We start from the raw sequence: 21,561 nt of genomic DNA, 5'->3' as shown, positions 1-21,561 counted from the left end.
ATTATTATTAAGGTATCTCGGAGAGCCCGGCAAGCTACCGAGAGTATTCGATATGCCAGACACAGTAACAACAAAGTCTCCAATGGAGACGTTACTGGGCCCGCTCGAGCAAATCGACGATCAACGGGAGGGCCTTTACCTTTACCTTATTAAGGTATCAATTAGTGTATGAGTACAGAAGTGAAATATGTGTTTCATATATTTTAAGGGTACAAAGGTACTATACCATGATCATTATCCCTTTGTCATAAAACAAAGTACCAGTCCCTTCCACTACCTCACATCAGCCTCTCCTTAGGTAATTTCATTTCTGATGTAATAATTTAAGGGTTTGTTTTCCCTTGAACAAAATCTATTATTTTGTTTGTTTCTTTATACAGAGTCTTTGAGAGGGGCTAATTTGGCTTTTATCTTTCTCTTTCTGATTTGGTTACTTAGAATTAATTACCTTAGTTTCATCCACATTGTAGAAAAAAAAAACTAGACTTACCTTTACTTACATCCAAGACATATTGCACTGTGTATACGTATTAATAACTTTTTAAAACTAAGACTAAAAATAGGTAGCATGATTTCCAATACTGTTAATAGTAGGGTTTCCTACATAAAATATTCCAGCACCAAATATAAAGAAACACAATAGGGGAATATCTACATGCCCAAAAACAACAGAAACCTTAACTTCTTTATCTACTCATCTATCTTAGGGCACTTGGGTTGTTTTCAGATCTTGGCTATTATAAATAGTACTACAATGAACATGGGTGTGCATGTATATCTTATAATTTTTTAGCGTTTCCTTGCTAGGGCTAGATGTCCAGGAGTACAATCTCTGCTTCATAAAGTAGTTTTATTTTTAATTTTTCTGAGAAATATATATTATTTTCATCCTTACCAATTGTCAATAAGGGTTCCTTTTACTCTATCTTTCAGGCAACTCTTGTTTCTTGTTTTTTTGGGTGCAGGTCTTTTTCACTGATGGGAGGGAATAGCTCATTGTTTTAATGTGCTTTTCGCAAATAGTCAGTGATAATGAGCATTTTTTCATGTGCTTATTGACTATCTGTATGTCTTCTTGGCAGAAGTGTCTGTTCAGCTCTTCTCCCCTGTTTTTGATGATGTCTGTAATTTTTGTTGTGAGTTTTGTGAGTGTTTTATTTATCTTGGATATTAGTCTTTTGTCAGATTTTTGGTGTGAGACTATTTTCTTCTATTCATTAGGATTTCCTTTTGTTTAATAACTTCTTTTGCAGTGCAGAAGCTATTTTGTTGGAAATAATCCCTTTTTCTCTTTTTTTTTTTCTTGCCAGTGAAGTTGAGTTACTGAAGCCAGTATTGTGGAGTGCTCTGTCTAAAATAAAGAGGTACTGGAAGGATTTATAGGAACCCAAAGACTGAACTTCCAGCCTTAATCTGTTTCCAGTAATCTTAATCCCCAGCCCCTTAATCTAATTATGGTGCAACTATGCAAAAATCAATTCAGACTATGGAGATATGGAAAAAACTTTCAAGTGGAAACTGCTCAATCAGGTAAAACAAATTGTAGCTTTGCTAAGAAAGGGGACTCAATTGCTCTTCATGCCCTTCATCCCTTCATTTACAATACCAGGGAATTAACTGGGACTTGTGGTTTTCCAAACTTTAGCAGTTTTAGATCAGAAAGTACTTTTTTTTCAAATGCACTTTTCTACAGATACATATTAGAAATGGACACTGGCAGAACTGCATGTTTTAAGAGCGTGTATTAAAAGACACTAGCAATTCCAGGGCTGGAGTGATAGCACAGCGGGTAGGGTGTTTGTCTTGCACATGGATGACCTAGGTTCAATTCCCAGCAGGCCATATGGTTCCCCAAGCACTGCCAGGACTAATCCTGAGAGCATGAGCCAGGAGCAACCCCTGTGCATTGCCGGGTGTGACCCAAACAAGCTAAAAAAAAAAAAAAGACACTAGTAATTCCTTCCCAAGAGAGGAGCAGAAGGCAGCGTCAATGGTCCCCTCTGGAACCTCCGTATCCTTTCGTATAGTCTTCAGAATCCAGAATAATATACACTGAAGAACATAAAGAGCAGGAAGAGGATGTTATTAAAAGCAATTTATGGAATGCTTACTATTATTAGGTAGGCCATTCGTATGTAACATCACTTGAGTTTGTTCATCAAAAGAACACTGGACAGGAACTTGATTTGAACTTGTACCTATGTGATGCTGGAAAACCAGCAGGACTGTACTACTATACAAGAAGGGAGACATCCACAACATTGGCAACTATCGCCCAATCTGCCTATTGTCTGTCATCTACAAGTTGTTCACTCGAGTCATCCTAAATAGGATTGGCAGAACACTAGATGAAGGACAACCATGCGAGCAAGCCGGGTTCCGTAAAGGATTCAGCACCATCGACCATATCCACACGATAACCAAGCTCAGTGAGGTTTCTCGGGAGTTCAAGATGCCGCTCTGTCTAACGTTCATTGATTTAAAGAAGGCCTTTGATTCTGTTGAGACCGAAGTGGTCATTGAAGCCCTAGCCAATCAGGGCATTCAAGCCCAATACATCAAGATCCTCCACGAGCTGTATTACAATTCACTACCAGGATCTCACCATTCTACAAAGAAGTAATCATCCATGTCAAGAGAGGGGTTCGGCAGGGTGATACCATTTCACCAAAACTCTTCAGTGCCATCCTCGAGAACATCATGTGACGACTGAAATGGGAAGGAATGGGAGTGAAGATAGATGGTCGGCAACTACACCACCTCTGCTTTGCTGATGACATTGTTCTAATAACACCAAACATCAGCCAAGTGGCACAAATGCTGGCTGACTTTGACCATGAGTGTGGAAAGATCGGACTACAGCTGAATCTTACGAAGACAATGTTTATGAGAAACAGCCTCGTTCCTGACGCCCCATTCGCTCTCAACGGAATGACCATCTCCAAATGCAACAGCTATGTGTACCTAGGTCGAGAGGTCAACATGACAAATGACCTGGCACCCGAGCTGCGCAGGAGGAAGAGAGAGGCTTGGAACGCCTTCAAGAGCATCGAAGAAATAGCTAAGAGAATGAAGAACCTCTAGCTCCGAGCACATCTCTTTGATTCCACTGTTCTTCCTGCATTAACATACGCCTCAGAGACCTGAGCCCTACGAAAACAGAATGAGAACGCTATTTGGGTCTCCCAAAGAGGAACTGAAAGAGCTATGCTTGGAATATCACGTTTCACTCAAATGAGAGAAAGAATTCGTAGTTCCGACCTCCATTGACGTACAAGAATCAGGGACGCTGTCTCGTTTACCAAGGCATCAAAAATCAGATGGGCTGGTCACGTAATGAGATTTAAAGACGACCGCTGGACTAGAGCTGTTACCTACTGGAATCCACAGGATGTCAAAAGACCGCGTGGCCGCCCACCTACCAGATGGTCAGACTTCTTCATCAAGACCATGAACGATTGGTTTGAGGCTCTTCGTGTTCCTAGAACGAACAGATGCCATTGGGCCACACTAACACACGACAGGGAGAAATGAAGACGTTACTGGCGCCCGCTCGAGCAAATAGATAATTAACGGGAAGTCAAGTGATCAAGTGACCTATGTGATAGATAAATTAAGGTCCAGATAGTCTGTGTATAATATCATCCAGTTGACATCTATGCCACAGAACCACAGAATCAAACTCAGTGCATAATAGCACACTAGTTCACAAAAATACTCTCTCCAACTTCTCTTACTTTGCCTAACTTCACAGTTTACATTTGCATTTTTTCTGGTTTAGTAACTATATTGCTTGATCCATACACAAGGATACTAATACATTTTGTAATTTGGTGTTAACTCCTTACCTCTAAGTGCTTGAACTTGTAAAATCTACTTTCAGAGAATCCTTAGATCAAAAGAACAGAAACCATTATTTCCCCCAGTTCTCCTTATTGACAGACACTCTGATTAGAGTTAAAAAAAAACCTGGAATAAACTCCAGTATCTGTTTGATAGAAACTGGGAATATCTGAGTCTCCCATGAATGTTTCCAAGTAGGTACAATAAGTTGCCTTATGCCACAGTATTCCCATTATTTCCCAAGCATCATTGCTACTTGAATGTGGATGCAGGAAAGTTGAATTGAATTCAAACAAAACATTCTCTATGTATTTAAATATATTGCAATTAAATTTTTTCTTGCCTAATGGAAGCTTCTCCAATGATTTTTTTAATTTTTTTATTGAATAATTGTGAGCTACACTTACAAAACTTTCATGTTTGAGTTTCAGTCATACAATGATTGAACACCCATCCCTCCACCAGTGTACATTTTCCACCATCAATGTCCCCAGTATCCCTAACCCCCTGTTCCTCCCCTCCCCCTGCCTCTCTGGCAAACAGTTTCTCTCTTACTCTCTCTCTACTTATGTGCATTATGGTTCGCAATACAGATAATGAGAGGCCAATGATGCTTAATTGGTGTTACAAATGGCATCTGGTTCACTATTTTGGAGAACAGTATGGTGATTTCTCAAAAAAGAAAAAAAAAATAGAACCTCCCCCTCTCCCCATCTGGAGAGAAGCGGATACTCTGGGGGAGGGCATGGTGCTAGAATGTCTGATGCATGAAACACTACCATTATCAATATTGTAAACCACAGTGCCTAAAATAAAGTTTAAACATTTTTTCAAATAGGTTACTTGTAAAACACAGACAAAACAAACATAAAAGAAAATAATAACTAGATGTAATCCCAATCCAAAAGTAATGTTCATAACATTTTGAATGTATTTTAAAATATTTCTTAAACACCTAACACTTTTTAAATGAAATACTTTGTGAACTATTTTATAGAATTTTAATACATTGAATACATTTCAACATCACTCAAAAAATGTGCATTATGTTAAACAACAACAACAAAAACTAGACCTCCCATAAGATCACATGATTCCACTTCTTGGAATCTATCCCAAGAACACAGAAACATTAATTCAAAACCAATGCTATTTGTTGTAGTGTTTCTACAGTAGCCAAGATCTGAATACAGCCCAAATGAATAATGATAGATAAGTGGATAAAATGATTGTGGTGTAATAATACATACACAATGTATTGCTACTCAGCTATAAGGAAGGATAAAATTTTTTTGCTACAACTTGAATGGAACTAGAAGATGTCTTAGAAATAAACAGATGGTGGACAAACCCCCAATGATCTCACTCAAATGTGGCATGAAAGAAACAAAGAAGCAGAATGGGATCAGTGGTGATGGTGAATAAAGTCTTATTAGTTCTTAAGTCTGACAATAGAACTGAACTCTGGATGCCAAGCTGGGGGGTGGGCATAGGGGGGTGGGGAGGATGGGTTGAGCTTGAAGGTCAGTGATGATGGGGGAATTGGTCCTTTGGTGGTGATGAAGGTGCTGTCAGTTTGTATACTAAAATTATAAACATGAATACTTTTGTAATCATGTTGCTTCTGTAACAAAAATATTAGAAATAACCAGATAGATGAGTTTACTTGGAATTAGCTGGCTGCTGATGTTGGATTAAGTCACTAGTCTCTTCTGGAATGCATAGAAGTCACCCTTCTTGCCATTGGTAGCCCCTCATGTCATCCTGGGTAAGTGATTCCCAGATGCCTGTATGTTTGGACCAGCCATGATGTTTTCCATAGATGGGGGCAGACATGAGGCTGCCGAGATTAAACACACCCATCCAGGCTGTTTATTATCACTATTATATTACAAAAGTAAGGGGAGCCTAGTATTAAAAATACAGAAATAAGTGGGGGGGCCAGAGTGCTAGTGTAGTGGGTAGGGTGTTTACGTTGCACGTGGCCAACCCAGGTTTAATTCTGGCCCCCGGAGCTGGCCTGAGTGATCCCTGAGTGCAGAGCCAGGAGAAAACCGTGAGCACTGCTGGCTATGACCCAAAGCCAACCAAACAAACACAATGAACAAACAAACAAACGAAGCAGTAACAAGTGGCAATATTTTTAGTCTTTATTATTTTTTATTTCTGGCTTTTTAGTTTTCCAATCTTTACTGGGGTACTGTAATTTACAATAGCATTAAGTCTTGCTTTGTGCCTACATCACTTTAACATCACTCCTGCCACCAGAGTCCCCATTTCCCTCCAGTTAGGTCCCAAAGGTCCCCTCCTGTTTAGCGCCCACACCACCTCCTCCTGTCAAGTAAACTCAGTCCAGTGGATCAACTCTTCCGTTCTGGCAATGAGTGTAATGCAATAAATTTTGAGTCAGGGAAAATTACATTTTGCTTTGGGGTTGTTTTATTTGTTTTGTTTTGTTTTCCTCCTCCCAATTCATTGGCAAGTAACAGAAATTCTCCTACCAATCTCTGCCTGGAAACCACTGGGTCATCTTTGTAAGGGCTCTCAGTGTGTAAAGAGCTTATTTGTGTTATGTCTAAGGAAGACAGTGAGTGGTGGCAGCTGTCGGGATATTAATCAAGACTGAGCACTCAAGGGAGCTTTTTGTCTCCTCTTCAGAGCTAGCAAGCATAAGGCTACATGCCTCTGGCTCCTGGGAAACGAGGACTCATGGCAGGAAGGAGGTGAGACTGGTTGTCACCTGCTAGTGGTACGCCTGCAGGAAGTTGGTTGGGTGTGGAGAGGAAATAGAGTGAATTGCAGGAAAGGATAAATCCTGATAATGCCCCAGGGTGGAGTTATAAGCTCCGGGCGCCCTCACACATTAACACAGACTTCTCTTGTGTTTCTGGGCGGCAGAATTAGCCAAGAGAACACAGTAAGATTCTAGATACCTCACAACTATAAATCGATACTTCATGCATCAATCACTATTGTTTGGGCGTGACTAGATGCTAAGGTGAAAGATCGGTTCAGTGGGGTGTGGACTTGTGGCAGAGACTCAGAATGCCACTTTTTGTGTATGTCTGCTAGACCTTTTGGAAGATTTCTGCTTCAAAGTTTTCTCACACATAGGCTACACCACGAGATCAGGATATTCAGGTAGCATACATAGAATCTAAATCAGAAAGCGGGGCTATTCTTTCCACGTTTTTTAAACTGCTGACTAGCAGTTGAGAGGAATAGTCAGATTACAGGTTGGAGTTGGTGGATGCCATGCCTGTGCATGAAAGACAAAATCAGTTTACAAAGCAGCATGCCGTGCAACAGAAATAAATGTGAACCACACGTCCTTATAAGTGTTTTAATAGCAATAGTAAACAAAGGAAGAAGAAACATGAAAAAATTAATAAGGTAAAGTAAAGGTAAAGTTCCCTCCCGTTGATCGTCGATTTGCTCGAGCGGGCCCAGTAACGTCTCCATTGGAGACTTCGTTGTTACTGTGTCTGGCATATCGAATACTCTCAGTAGCTTGCCGGGCTCTCCGAAAAAATTAATATTGGTAAGAAATGAATAATATGTGATTATATGTTATTGAGCCCAGAAAAAGGGTTTTTTTAAATATCATTTAACCTGATGTAACAAAAATATTCTTTTACCATGTAATAAGCATAAAAGCTGTTAATGAGATCTTTTACATCTATTTTTGTGTGGAGTCTTTGAAATGCAAACTATGTCTGATACTTAAAATGCATCTCAATTCAACTGACGGCATTTTAGGACCTCAAGAGCCACTTGTGATTTGGGGTCCTATACTGAGCAGTGAGGGTCTAGAAGTTATACATATCCAATTCTTATTTTAAAAACATTTTTCCTTTAATACCTAAGCAAAAATGTGTTCAAATTTTAAGGTTTTAAAAATAGGTTATTGAAAAACAAAATAAAAAAATAAAAAATAGTTTATAAAACAATATTAGATTATTGCTTTCATAAAAAATTATTTTCTTTTCTTTATTTATTTCCACCAATATTTTTGAAATTCTTTCTTGGGGACTGTACCTGTGATAGGATGTTTTTGCTTTTAATACGTGGATATAAAAATAGAAAAAAATTAGGAAGTTTATATGTCATAGTAAAAACAATGGTGCCCTATGAGAAATGTGATTAAAATGTTTTTACTTTTTTTTTCTTTTTGGGTCACACCTGGCGATGCTCAGGGATTACTCCTGGCTCTATACTCAGAAATGACTCCTGGCGGTGCCTGGAGGATCATATGGGATGCTGGGAATCGAACCTGGGTCAGCCGCTTGCAAGGCAAACGCTCTACCCGCTGTGCTATCACTCCAGCCCCTACTTTTACTTTTGATCATTCAATTTTCCTTTTTTTTAATAAGAAACTATGTTATGTTTATAAGATGGAGAAATACTAGATGTATTAGTTCTAACAAAGACTAAAGATATGTGTTCATTCTGCATGTACACTATTTATTTTTCCTAATACAAAACGTTTAATGTTTCTTTTAAAATCAGTGTAGCACTGTCCTGTAGCACTGTCTTCCCGTTGTTGAGCAGGCACCAGTAACATCTCCATTGTGAGAATTGTTGTTACTGCTTTTGGGATATCGAATAAGTCACGGGTAGCTTGCCAGGCTTTGCCGTGTGGGCGAGATACTCTCGGTAGCTTGCCGGGCTCTCTGAGAGGGGCAGAGGAATCGAACTCGGGTCGGCCATGTTGGCCGCTTGTAAGGCAAACGCCCTACCCGCTGTGCTATCGCTCCAGTCCAAAATATCAGTGTGTTATCAAACACAAATTTAGAAAGTATACGAAGAAACAAAAGTCATAAATACATTAATGCACATGTAATGTACATATATCTGTATTATATGTCTTTATTTTTAAATAAAATAGACTCAAATAGGGTTCGTTCTCATTTTTTCCACTTTGTTCTTTCGCAGTTGCTGGGAGTTGACACTTTCTACAAATAGAACATGAACTCAATGGCCTTATAGGTGATCGCGAACCCTGATAATAGGGGCCTCAAGGTTTTATTCCTGGACTACATAGGCAGGAATCTCAGGTTTGTCTCCTTCAGGTGTGTGAACATAGGGAACTCTACATAAGCACCTCAGCTGCTGTGTCGCTATTGCTGTGTTTTGATATGTAAGGTGGGGACAACTGAAATTCTTTAGTATGTTGTAAGCTCTGTGCAAGTATCTGATAAGTACTCATAGAATGAGATTTCGATGGAGCTGAACCTACCTTACATCAAAACCTTTTTTTGGGGGGGGGGGGTCACACTTGGTAATGCTCAGGAGTCACTCCTGGTGCTACACTCAGGAATTCTCCTGGCAGTGCTCCAGGCAACATATGGGATGGGGGGGATCGAGTCCAAGTCCGTGCAAGGCAAATGCCCTACCACTGTACTATCACTCCGGGGCCCCAAACCAACTTATTATCATAACACTATGTATCCCAAGGGCACAGAAACAGACCACATTTATTGCATGTATGAGGTCCTGGGTTCAATTCCTAAACTTCAGAAAAACTCACACTCACTTAATAGCCCAGTGTTTGGCCATTTGAGGAAGTTCAAAGAATCATTCAGCACAATTACATATTCCATCCACTTCATGGAGGTGCTTGTTTTGAACCAAATATTATTCCATGTGCCCCATCCATGCCTATCATTACAATTTCCCATTAAGTTCCATGGGATTAGTTCACGGGACAATATTAAATAAGTGAGGAGGAAAATGTTCCACTTGAGCTGGGAAATTCTTTTTTTTTTTAATTTTATTGAATCACCGTGAGAAAGTTACAAGCTTTCATTCTTGGGTTATAATCACACAATGATCAAACACCCATCCCTCCACAAGTGCACATTTCCCACCACCAATATCCCCATTATATCCCCCCTTTCCCACACTCCCCCTGTCCCCATGGCAGACATGATTCCCCATAATCTCTCTCTACTTTTGAGCATCATGGTTTGCAATACAGACACTGAGAGGTTATCATGTTTGGTCCTTTATCCACTTTCTGCACATACCTCCCATCCCGACCGATTCCTCCAGACATCTTTTTCTTAGCAATCCCTTCTCTATTCCAGCTGCCTTCTCCCCTTTCCTCATGAGGCAAGCTTCCAGCTCTGGAGCAATCTATCCGTCCCCTGTATCTAATATACTTAGGTGTCGGCCTCATGTTATGTTGTTTTATACTTCACAAATGAGTGCAGTCCTTCTATGTCTGTCCCTCTCTTTCTGACTCATTTCACTTAGCGTGATACTCTCCTTGTATATCCATTTATAAGCAACGTTCCTGACTTCATCTCTCCTGACAGCTGCATAGTATTCCCTTGTGTAGATGTACCAAAGTTTCTTTAACCAGTCATCTGTTCTAGGGCACTTGGGTTGTTTCCAGATTTTGGCTATTATGAACAGTGCTGCAATGAACATATAGGTACAGATGTCATTTCTACTGTGCTTTTTTGCATCCTCAGGATATATTCCCAGAAGTGGTATTGCTGGATCATATGGAAGCTCATCTTATTATCTATGTCCTACTCTGGAGAACCTGGCACGCTACCAAAAGTATCCTGCCCACATGGCAGAGTCTGGCAAACTCCTCGTGGCATATTCAATATGCCAAAAACCAGTAACAATGATGGGTCTCATTCTCCTGACCCTGATAGAGTCTCGAATGTGGCACTTTTCAAAATCTCAGGGCTAGGATGAAGGCGACGTCACTGGAGCCTGCTCGAGGCAATCGATGACAACAGAGATGGAAGCTCAATTCTAGTTTTTGAAGGACTCTCAATATTGTTTTCCAGAAACACTGGACTAGTGGGCATTCCCACCAACAGTGAAAGGGCTTTTCATTTCCAGCAGAAATTCCTATATATCTGCTAATATAGACTCTTTTCTCAAGAAATACAATCACCAGTGGCATTGCATCACCATTGTCATAGTGTAAAACTTTGTAGCAAGTCCTGGATTTGCTTAGGAGTGGGGAAGTGGAGTTGTGAGGCGGGGAGGAGGGGGGCTAAATGGACCATTTTTTTTTGGTACAGCCCAAATCATCTGTTTCATCCTGATGAATTCAATTATTCCTTTATGTTATTTATAGTAAGTGATATATACTAGTTGTTATTTAAAATGCGGCCTCAGTTTGGAAGTAAAGCAGTTGCTTAGCATGGGGCTAACACAAGTTTGATTCCCAGCACAGTATATGGTCCCCCAAGTACCACCAGCAGTGGCCCCCGAGCACAGAGCCGGGAGTAAACCCTGAGCACAGGTGGGTATGCCCAGCCACAAGCAAAGACAAGGAAAGAAGGAAGGAAGGAAGGAAGGAAGGAAGGAAGGAAGGAAGGAAAGAAGGAAGGAGAGAGTTAATTAGTTAGTCTGGTATTCTTATGAAACTTTTTCATTTATTCAATTAGATTTTAAAACTAAAGGATATATAACATTTTTTTTGCATTCTCCCTGGCTGTTAGTGTAGAGATCAAAGTAGGTGAAAGCGCATATGTAAAAGAAATTCTTGGACACAGTATGGTCATTCCTACTAAGCTTCGTGACCTTTAGAAAATGACTTAATCATTCCAAACATGAAACTTTCAACGAAAGAGGGGAAAGGAGATAATAAAGCCTCATGGAAAAAGTCTTGTAAAAGGGTAATTCAGACCCTATTATTCCAGTATTCCTGTGCATTAAACCTTCAATGACTCTCCCCCCTCCACCCCTCTCACCCTCCCCCCGCCACCCCCCCCCCCACCACTGTGCACTTAGAACCAAATTCAAATCCCTTGACCTTGGTCTCAGGGCTCTATCTAGCCCCTGCCTCCCACTCCATCCACATGTCCTATCACTCCCTCTCACTCAATTTTGCTGAGCCACAGGACTTGATTACAGCTGTTAATGGTCCATTTCCTGGCTTAGTGCCCTTACAGTTGCAGTTCCTCCACCAGGAATGTTCTTCCCCATATCATCAGTTTTTCTTCTCTTCGATTTAGAAGCCAAACTAAAAGCCAACACTTTTAAGAGATCCTACCTAACAACATTCTGTTGCCAAACATTTCTTTGTCCTATTCTGTTTTCTCCGCACCAAAGATCACTTCTGAATCTCATATATGGTTCATATACATATTTATCAGATGCATCTGCTCACCACAATGCAACCTTTACAAAGGATCAAATTTGGCTTATTGAACTCAGACTCCTCAGTATGCAAAATAGAAATCTCTGACATATTTGTTGAGTAAAAAGTACTCGTTTATGGCAAATAACATTTTCTAAGATGCATAAAGCTTAAGACATTATAAAACATTTATGATGTTTTATAAAGTATTTGTTATTGAAACATTTGTATCTTTACAAGTAGTGAAGATACATGGGGCTGGAGCAATAGAACAGTGGGTAGGGTGTGTTGCCTTGAGGACAGAGCCAGGAGTGACCCCTGAGAGCAGAACCAGGATTAAACCCAGAGCAACGGTGGGTGTGGCCTAATAAACAAATGAAAGAGGTAAAAATTGTAAAATGAGCCTAACTGGGCTCTAACCTAAATTGAAAAACACTAAGTTACAAATAACTTCCTCTTAACCCTAATTCTACTTTTCTCTATATTATCTTCATGCCTACAGAGAAAGGGAATGTCTAATGACAGATGAATTGTTACTTAGTTCCTGGCACGCATTAATAATGAATTGAAATTGTAATAAAATCTAATAATAATGTTATTGAAAATGCATGAAACAAAAAAGGAAATGATGAAAAACTCCTGTTAAATAAATAATTATTTTAAAAAATAATTCACATAGCTGCAAATTATTTGCAATAAATTAATTTTATAATTTAGCACTGATTTATTGAGATAAATCAAATTCATAATTTGGGATATCTAGAGAAATAATTACAAAGAACAATTTATTTTTCCAAAGGATTGAAACAATTGACTTCAGCTGCAAAGTGCACTTTTGAGGTATGAGAATATCGTCTATACATATTTTGCATACACTTGTTACATAGGTTTTAAAAACTTTTTTGCAAAGTTCTCGATGAGAAATGAGCGAAAAATATGAAACAATCTGGCAGACACTGCCATCTACTGGTAAAACTTCAAAATGCATTTTGTGCACGTTGCTCCTCTCCATGTCCTCCAAATTCCTGTAACTAAAATATCTCTAAAACATGGATCCAAATAAGAGTGGTTTGAATATTAATATAGGGAAAGTAATTTTGTTTGCTTTTTGGGTCACACCCGGCAATGCATAGGGGTTACTCCTGGCTCTGCACTCAGGAACTACGCCTGGCGGTGCTCAGGGGACCATATGGGATGCTGGGAATCGAACCTGGGTCAGCCGCATGCAAGGCAAACACCCTACCCGCTGTGCTATCTCTCCAGCCCCATAAATTTTAAGCTATCAAAACACTGGGTCTGAGGTGAGGGCACTTGTCTTGGACACGGTCGACATGGGTTCGATCCCTAGCACCACATGTGAACCACTGAGATCCTATCAGGAGTGATCCCTGAGCACAGAGCCAGGAGTATCCCCTGAGCACCACGGGGTCTGGACCCCAAACAAACAAAAACTATCAAGAGTATATCGTTTTCCTATCATACTGAAGAAATGCCCATCTCAGATCAGTTTTTAAATTTCCGTTAAAAATGAAAATGATCCTCATTATTATTTTGTCATCTTCATGGGGGCTAAATCAGCAAATGAAAGAATGCAGAGTCCCAGCCCCTCTACAATTTATTTGATGAAAGCAAATTTAGTTTAATTTTCCCGGTCAAGTGCCCATCACAGCACTCCTTTCATACTCTGTGTGGAGATGATATAAATTGACAATCTGTAATAAAAGGCTTGCCTTTACTTTGTCAAATCTGGAGCCCATGGGTAACTACTGTCATTAACATATTCTATTCTGCAGAAACTTCACACCTGGTGAGCAGTGGCTCAGCTCTTTGCTGATGTTCAGGCCATATAAAATTAAGGCAACAGACAGCGCTGTTCTGGAGCAGGCCCTGTAGCACAGGCAAAGCCAGCAGGTGCCCAGTGGCCAGCAGACTGTCCTCCCATTTAGGCTTCCACCTTTCCTGAACTAAAAGGAAAATGCACTTTCCCCACGGTTAATTGTTGTACTAATAGTTCCAATGCTCTTTCTTGGAGTTAATATTGTGCTCTCCTGATAGCAGCTGCCTTCCTAGTTTCTTCTAAATGTGTGTGTGTTGAATATGACTATTTCTTGAGAAATGACACAGTGCTCACTTTGTAGCAATCTCTGGAGGCTAAACAAATGTGTGTTTTATCTTATGACAGTGCTGAGCAATTCAGTGACCTTGCAAATTATTGATGCTTGGGGGTTTCTGGACTTGAGTTTCTTAATCAGAATTTGATAGCTTTGAGAATATATGTCCTTAATGTTTGGGCATTTGGGGTTCCATGAGCATCCCCTTGATTAGGTATATGGTGTTGAGTGTGTGTGTGTGTGTGTGTGTGAAAGTGTGAAAGAGAAAGATATATATATGTATATATATATATATATATAGAGAGAGAGAGAGAGAGAGAGAGAGGGAGGGAGAGAACTATGTTTATTCCCAAAGCATCCCTAAACTTTCATCAGATTTTCAGAATGGCCCCTAATATGCACGATCATCAAACAGTTTCTGTAATTCTGTAATTAAATGAGAATTTTTGCAGTATAAGAGATTGCTATGGGGATAGCATAAGGGGCAGTAAAAGTCACAAGCAGAGTGCCAAATGCCTGAAAATTTTAACTTTGATGAGAAACTCGGTAATAAAAACTATTACTAACTCAGGGACAGAGATACAGTACAGTAGTTAAGGCATTTGCCTTGATACAGCTGAACCAGGTTCAATTCACAGCTCCCCGTAAGTTCCCCAAGCCTTGCCAAGAATGTTTCCTTTTCCCAAGCCTTGCCAAAAATGTTCCCTGAGCAAAGAATTAGGAAGAGGCCCTGAGCACTGCTGGGTGTGGCCAAAAACAAAGCAACACATACCAGAAAGCTATTATTCAAAATGAGATCTCGGTAAATAAAATTTGGATTTACCAATTTATGTTGAAGTACTTAATGGCTGGCATTCTCCTCTATCTCTAGCACAGAGCACCCACTGTAACTGGTCTGCCAGTGCAATCTTACTGCCACCAGAACCGGGTGTATTTGGCTGAAGAAAACTGAGATGTGACATTCGCTGACATTTCTTTCTCTGTCTCTGTTTCTTTGTCTCTGTCTCTTTCTCTCTCTCTCTCTCTCTTTAAGAAATTCTAAATTTCCAGTAGAAGAAGGTGTTTCTGTGTTGAATCAAGAAATTACTATTACTATGAAAAATGTTAGAATCCAACTTTCATTATGTGATTAGTTCCCACCTAGAAAACAAATCCAGTTTAATAAAAGAAATTCCACTTCTGCTAATTTAACCAGGTTTTTCTTGATGGCCAATGGTTTCCAGGGTTCTTTTTCTCAGTGAAAATAAGTATGTTCACTGGAAAAAAAAAACACTGGCACGTGAATTTGAATTATTTGAAATTTTCCTTCGAGCGGGCCCAGTAACGTCTCCATTGGAGACTTTGTTGTTACTGTGTCTGGCATATCGAATACTCTCGGTAGCTTGCCGGGCTCTCCGAGAAATTTTCCTTCAGACATTAGCAAACTGCTCACCCCTCTATTCCTGCTTGTAAACAGGAATTGCATCCTTGGATTATGAAGGGTCATTGAAATAACCACAGTCCTTAGGAGTCACTCAATAGTTGATTACTGGTCATATGAAATAAGAAAAAGCCTCTTAGCTACTGGTACATATATTTTTCTGATATGTGATAGAAAAGCATCTTTAGGGTACAGTTTGCTTTTCTGAGAGGCAGGTGGCTCATACTGGGACTGGCAGGAGGAACTGAATTCATGTTGATGCTGCTCCAGGCAGAAGGGCCACTTCTACAGCAACTTTGACAGGAACAATAAGTGAATGAATATAAGAAAGTGCCTTCTCCAGGGCTTCCTTCTTTCTTCTCTGTTCCTCCTGACTTCTAGGCTCCTTCTGTTAAGAGAATCCAGTAGGGTGCTACCATGCAAAGACATCTGGGAAATGTGATTTGTGCATCAACAGAGAACAGACTAGAGAGAGAAGGATTTGGAGCTCAGAGTTATGACTTTGGTGATCATGTGCCTTTGGAGTAGGCATCAAAACAAATAAGAATTATTCACAGCCCTATGGAAATATGTCATTTTTAAACTAATCATAGGTATTATATTTGTTTCATAGTGTCTTTCTTACCAGACTCCAAACTCCATAAAGGAATCTATTGTCTATTCTCTTGGGTGATGATCATTGTTGTGTTGGCATTAATTATCTGACTTGAATTTCTAAGTATTTATTTTACTAGATCTACTTTATCTTGATGATGCTATCCTTTGTGTTAGAAGCAAAAGCCTCTTTCACTGTACAAAAAATGACACCTCCTTCATTCTTTAGTGCGATTATCCCAGAGGCAGGGTAGTGTGTGAAGGGGAAAGTTAACAGGAAGCCACTTTGAAATCCAAATTACCTCATTGAGCTGTCTTCATCAGACTGATTATTGTCAAATCTCCAACATCTTCATCTGTTTGTTTCTCATCAACATCACCATGGACTTTTTCAAACTGGCTTTGTTTGGGAAATTCCTTTACAGTCTGTCTTTATCTTAAGAACTCAAGAGTCATCATTCTCTCCTTAAATAAGATTAAGCACATGCTCCTTCAACAGGAATGATTTTACCCCTCATGGGACTTTGGCAATGTCTAAAAACATTTTGATTATGGTAATTAGGTGATGATATAGCATTTAATAGGCAGAGGCCAAGGAAACCACAAAATGTGCACAGGACAGTCCATAACAAAAAACTATCTCGTCCCAAATGTCAATAACATCAATCAAGACATCCCTATTTAGTTTTAAATAAATACTTTAGCCATTACCCCATGAAAGGAAGCATAAACAATTGAAAGAAAAACATTAGCTTGGAATGAAAAAAAAAGTTTAAAAGTTGATTTGAATTTTTAAGCAATTAAGTTACTGAAAACTGCAATTTCTCATCTATGAAATGGGAAGATTTTGTTTTGTTGCGTTATTATGAAGGTTACATGAGTTAATCATTGCACAACACTTGGCATAGAAAACTCCCTCATTAAATAATGGCAGGATATCAGAAGAACACTGATGCATTCATATGTATTTATGTTATGATAGACTACCCCAAAGTATTTAAACTTCTTAATTGCTTCCCTCCTCTCCCCAAAGATAGACATTTGAGAAATTACATAAAGCACATATTTCCCTGAACAAACTTTTCATTAATGGTGTTTACTATATTAAGACTTTGTTATTCTAATAAGACTAATTCTAAGGGTTTTGATTGGCAAGACCACATTTTTTCAATAGTAGCACTGTAGCACTGTCATCCCATTTGTCATTGACTTGCTCAAGTGGGTGCCAGTAACATCTCCATTCGTCCTAACCCTGAGATTTTAACAGCCTCTCCTCTCACCCTTCCCAACTCCGCCGTTTTGGAGGCTCTTTCAGGGTCAGGAGGAACAAGACCTGTTGTTGTTACTGTTTTTGGCATATCAAATATGCCACAGGTGCCTTGTCAGGCTCTACCGTGCTGGCGGGATACTCTTAGTAGCTTGCTGGGCTCTTCGAGAGGGACTTCAGTAATAATCTCATATTAAACGGAAGAGGGGTCCTATGAGACACTGCATGTGTGAGGCTGATGGGTATGACCTGGGCAGAGTCCAGCACCCCTGAGCCCATACAATGAATCACCAGCATCCACAGAGCTAAGTACCACTCTAGTTGGTTCATGTTAAAAAATAAAAATTAGAGAAGGTCAAATATAAATAGATGGGAACAACAAAACAAATATTTGAACCCGAGACTTAGCTATGCCATAGCTGGGATACACTGTCAAGGATTTTTCAAAGTTAAAAGAGTGATAAAGCAATCAGGGACTGGAGCCATAGCACAGCAGGTAGGGCCTTTGCCTTGTACGCGGCCAACCCAGGTTCGAATCCCAGCATCCCATATAGTCCCCCAGCATTGCCGGGAGTAATTCCTGAGTACAGAGCCAGGAATAACCCCTGTGCATGGCCAGGTGTGACCCCAAAAAAGGCAAAAAAAAGTGCTAAAGCAATCAGATTAGGCAGAACAAAACAAAAACACCTAAACAATTTTTAAACAATTCACTCTTAATAATAGACAAAATATCTAACAATGCCACAAGTCTCCTCTAAGAACAGAAATTTTAGAAGTGAATTTTTCTATGAAAGCAGGGCAAGTTCATTCTAGAAAAGTTAGGGTAAAAAAAAGAGTTAAAATAAAAAGAACTATGTGAGATTATTCCCTCACCAATAATTTGCTGCTCCTGTGGATAGGTGTGCAGAGTATCTTGCTGAGTGAAATTAGACAGAAGGAGAGGGGCACATGCAGAATGATTTCTCTTATATGTGAGATATAAACAAACATAGTAAGGAAACACAAATGGCCAAAGGCAACAGAACCTGAGAATTGTCTACAGAATCCAGCTTAGCATGATGGGATTGGGGGGTGTATCTTGAGGCGGGGGACACTCTGGTGGAGGATTTGGTGTTGGAAGATTGTACTTCTGAAACACTTTTATTAACAGTATTGTAAACCACAGTGCCTAAAATTTAAAAATTAAATTAAATTTTAAAATAACAAGAATGTCTGCCTTTAAATTTTATAGACTGCATACTTAAATTCTGTATTACTTTGCAGATGCAGTTGATTTTATTTTCATAAATAATTTTATTTTCATAAATAATAGCTTAGTGGTTAATGAGAATTAGAAGGTTAATAAGAAAAAAATTTAAAAATTACTAAGTTCTTGAACATGCCACTGAGAACATGAATCTATAGACCAAAGTCTTAAATACCAGCCATTCTGAAAATAATTATTACTTAAGTAAAAGTGCCATAAATTTAGGAATTCTGTGGCATATAAAATCCTAAAAAGATATATATATATATAGGGTATAAGATATAAGATCCTAAGGCTCTGGGATCTTGTTATTTGTTTTCTCACATTGCTTGAATCCGGAGTTCCGACATCCGTCAACGATCAAGAATCAGGGACACTGTCTCATTTGCCAAGGTGTCGAAAATCAGATGGGCTGGTCACGTAATGAGATTTAAAGATGACTGCTGGACTAGAGCTGTTACCGACTGGATTCCACGGGATGTCAAAAGACCGCGTGGCTGCCCACCTACTAGATGGTCAGACTTCTTCGTCAAGATCATGAATGATCGGTTTGAGGCTCTTCATGTTCCCAGAGCGAACAGATGCCATTGGGCTACACTAGCACGCGACAGGGACAAATGGAGACGTTACTAGCGCCCGCTAGAGCAAATCGACGACTAACGGGAAGTTAAGTGATTTTTTAAGTGACATTGCTTGAATAAATTTTAGACACCTCATACAAGAGTGACATGAGATATTTAAAATATAGTGTACATTATTAGAAATTTAAACTCATCACCTGACCGTATGTAACCTGCCCACATGGCAGAGTCTGGCAAACTCCCCGTGGCGTACCCAATATGCCAAATACCAGTAACAATGATGGGTCTCATTCTCCTAAAGAGCCTTGAATATAGCACTTTCTTAAAAATCTCAGTGCTAGGATGAAGGAGTCGTTACTGGGGCCTGCTCGAGGCAATCGACGAATAACAAGATGGTCGTGATTCGTCGTGATTCACCTGACTGTAAAGTTGTTTGATTTCTGTCTTCTTACTTGTATTTTCATGAATTGAAATACAAATATATTTGCAGAACAGAAAAGAGGAGAATGAAAACAAAGATCCATAATCTAATAGCCAAAAGACTCTTGATTGTTATTTTCGTTCTGGCTCCAGATGGTTACCTTGGGAGTGGAAGGGTGAAGCGAAGTAGTTAATTGCTCACTTTAAATCTCCCCCATAGAAAAGGCAGTCAACCGAAATAGACAACGGATGGCTGAGGGTGGGAGATGGCAGATCACAGGAAGCCCCCAGTCTCTCTTCCTCTCTTACTTCCTCTGCCCCATCTCTCCTTCGTTCTCTCCCTCTTCCTCTCTCTGTCCCTCTCTCTCTCTTCCTCTGTGCAGGCTGCAGGAGCAGATGCGGTTCTTGTGCTGGGATAGATGGCAGATTCAGGTAGGGCTGGCATGCCCAAACAAGGTCCTGAGCATAGTAGTCTCACCCCTGAGCACGTGGCCTTGGCCAAAGACGAGGAAAGTCAGGACAGGACAAGAGGAATTCACTGGAGCACAGTTAAGGCCGGCTGACAGGTAGAGTGCAGAAACCTTACCCATGCTCACATGTTGGTGACCGGAGACATAAGGAACAGTGGGAACAGGACTGTGTATTCACAAAATAAATAAGCGAAGGGCACAGGCTCTCTCTCCGCCACGTGCATTTGATGGCCAGGAGCTGCTTCCCCACCCCGGACTGCCGACTTGGCCACCAGCAGATGCGTAAAGGAGGGAACAGGGCCGCCAGGCTGGTTGGTGATCAGTTGCAGTTTATTCCAATCTAGTCTTCCTCTGCCTCCTTCTAGTCTCACCCACTCCCGTATTTCTGCTCTTCCCATGCTACTCTCTCTTCTCTTTGTGCTCTTGAGGCCTTAGTCTAGGCCCAACCTCTAAGCTTTGGGAGTAGCAACTACACCTCAGTCAGGTAGTACAATCAACATATGAACACCCTTCCTTCCAGGGAAGCTCCTCTAAGACAAAGATCTCCTGATAGGAGATCCATCCGCTCAAGGACATGTTTTTATCTAAGGACATACTTCTCCTTTCCTTAGTCCATAAATAATCATCTTGGATTTACTTACTTCTTAATAATATTTCTAGTTATTTTTTATGGACAACAGTAAGAAATATATTAATCTTATATGGTGGCTCTTCTGGGGACATCTCACTATAGATCCCAGACTACAGTGCTTAGGTAAGATCATTCCGAACCGTAGCAGGTTCCTTGTCCAGATGTATCTCTTTGGATCATGACAGAATTTGTCCATGACTGTGCTCTTAACTTATACTTAAGTATTGTGGTGCTTGGCCTGTCCCTCACAGGGTAGCTTGCCCTGGATTTGTCCAGTCCCTTCATTGGGACCTTGCTTTTGAAGTGCTAGGAGCTAAGGGCAACTGAGGCTTACGTCAAGTACATATGACAGATGCCCAGGAGTAAATATTGTTCGGAGTCAATTAACTCCCAGGTTACAAAAGCATAGTATTAACTGTCTTTCTCTGTCTATACAAAAAGGGCATTGCTCTGAAGCAAACTATGCAAAGGACATAGAGAAGGAGAAAAGCAGTATTTCACTTACAAATACAGAATTCAGAATCCTTAGAAGAATCTGACTTTACAAGTGACAGGGTCTGGTCTGGGATAAAGGCAATTAACCAGTTGGGAAAGCAGAGCACAGAGAAGAGATTAAGGATAAACACAGAGGAAAGGGAGTGCTTGGGAGCAGTGTGATAGGTATAACCCAATAAACCTAACCTCCTTGCAGCAATGGTAAAAGGACGAACCAATGTTATCCTACCCAGGAACAATAGGAGACTTAAGGAACAGTGGGGACAGTTCAACAGGAGACTTAAGGAACAGCGGGGACAGGAACAACAGGCACAGCCTGAGAGAGACCCAACAGCACAGTTTCAGACGAAGAAAGCATACACTGCATAGA

This window comes from Sorex fumeus, unplaced genomic scaffold, assembly GCF_029834395.1.
Source record: "Sorex fumeus unplaced genomic scaffold, SorFum_2.1 ptg000191l, whole genome shotgun sequence".
Classification (NCBI taxonomy): domain Eukaryota; kingdom Metazoa; phylum Chordata; class Mammalia; order Eulipotyphla; family Soricidae; genus Sorex; species Sorex fumeus.
Note: the sequence above shows the minus strand (reverse complement) of the source record.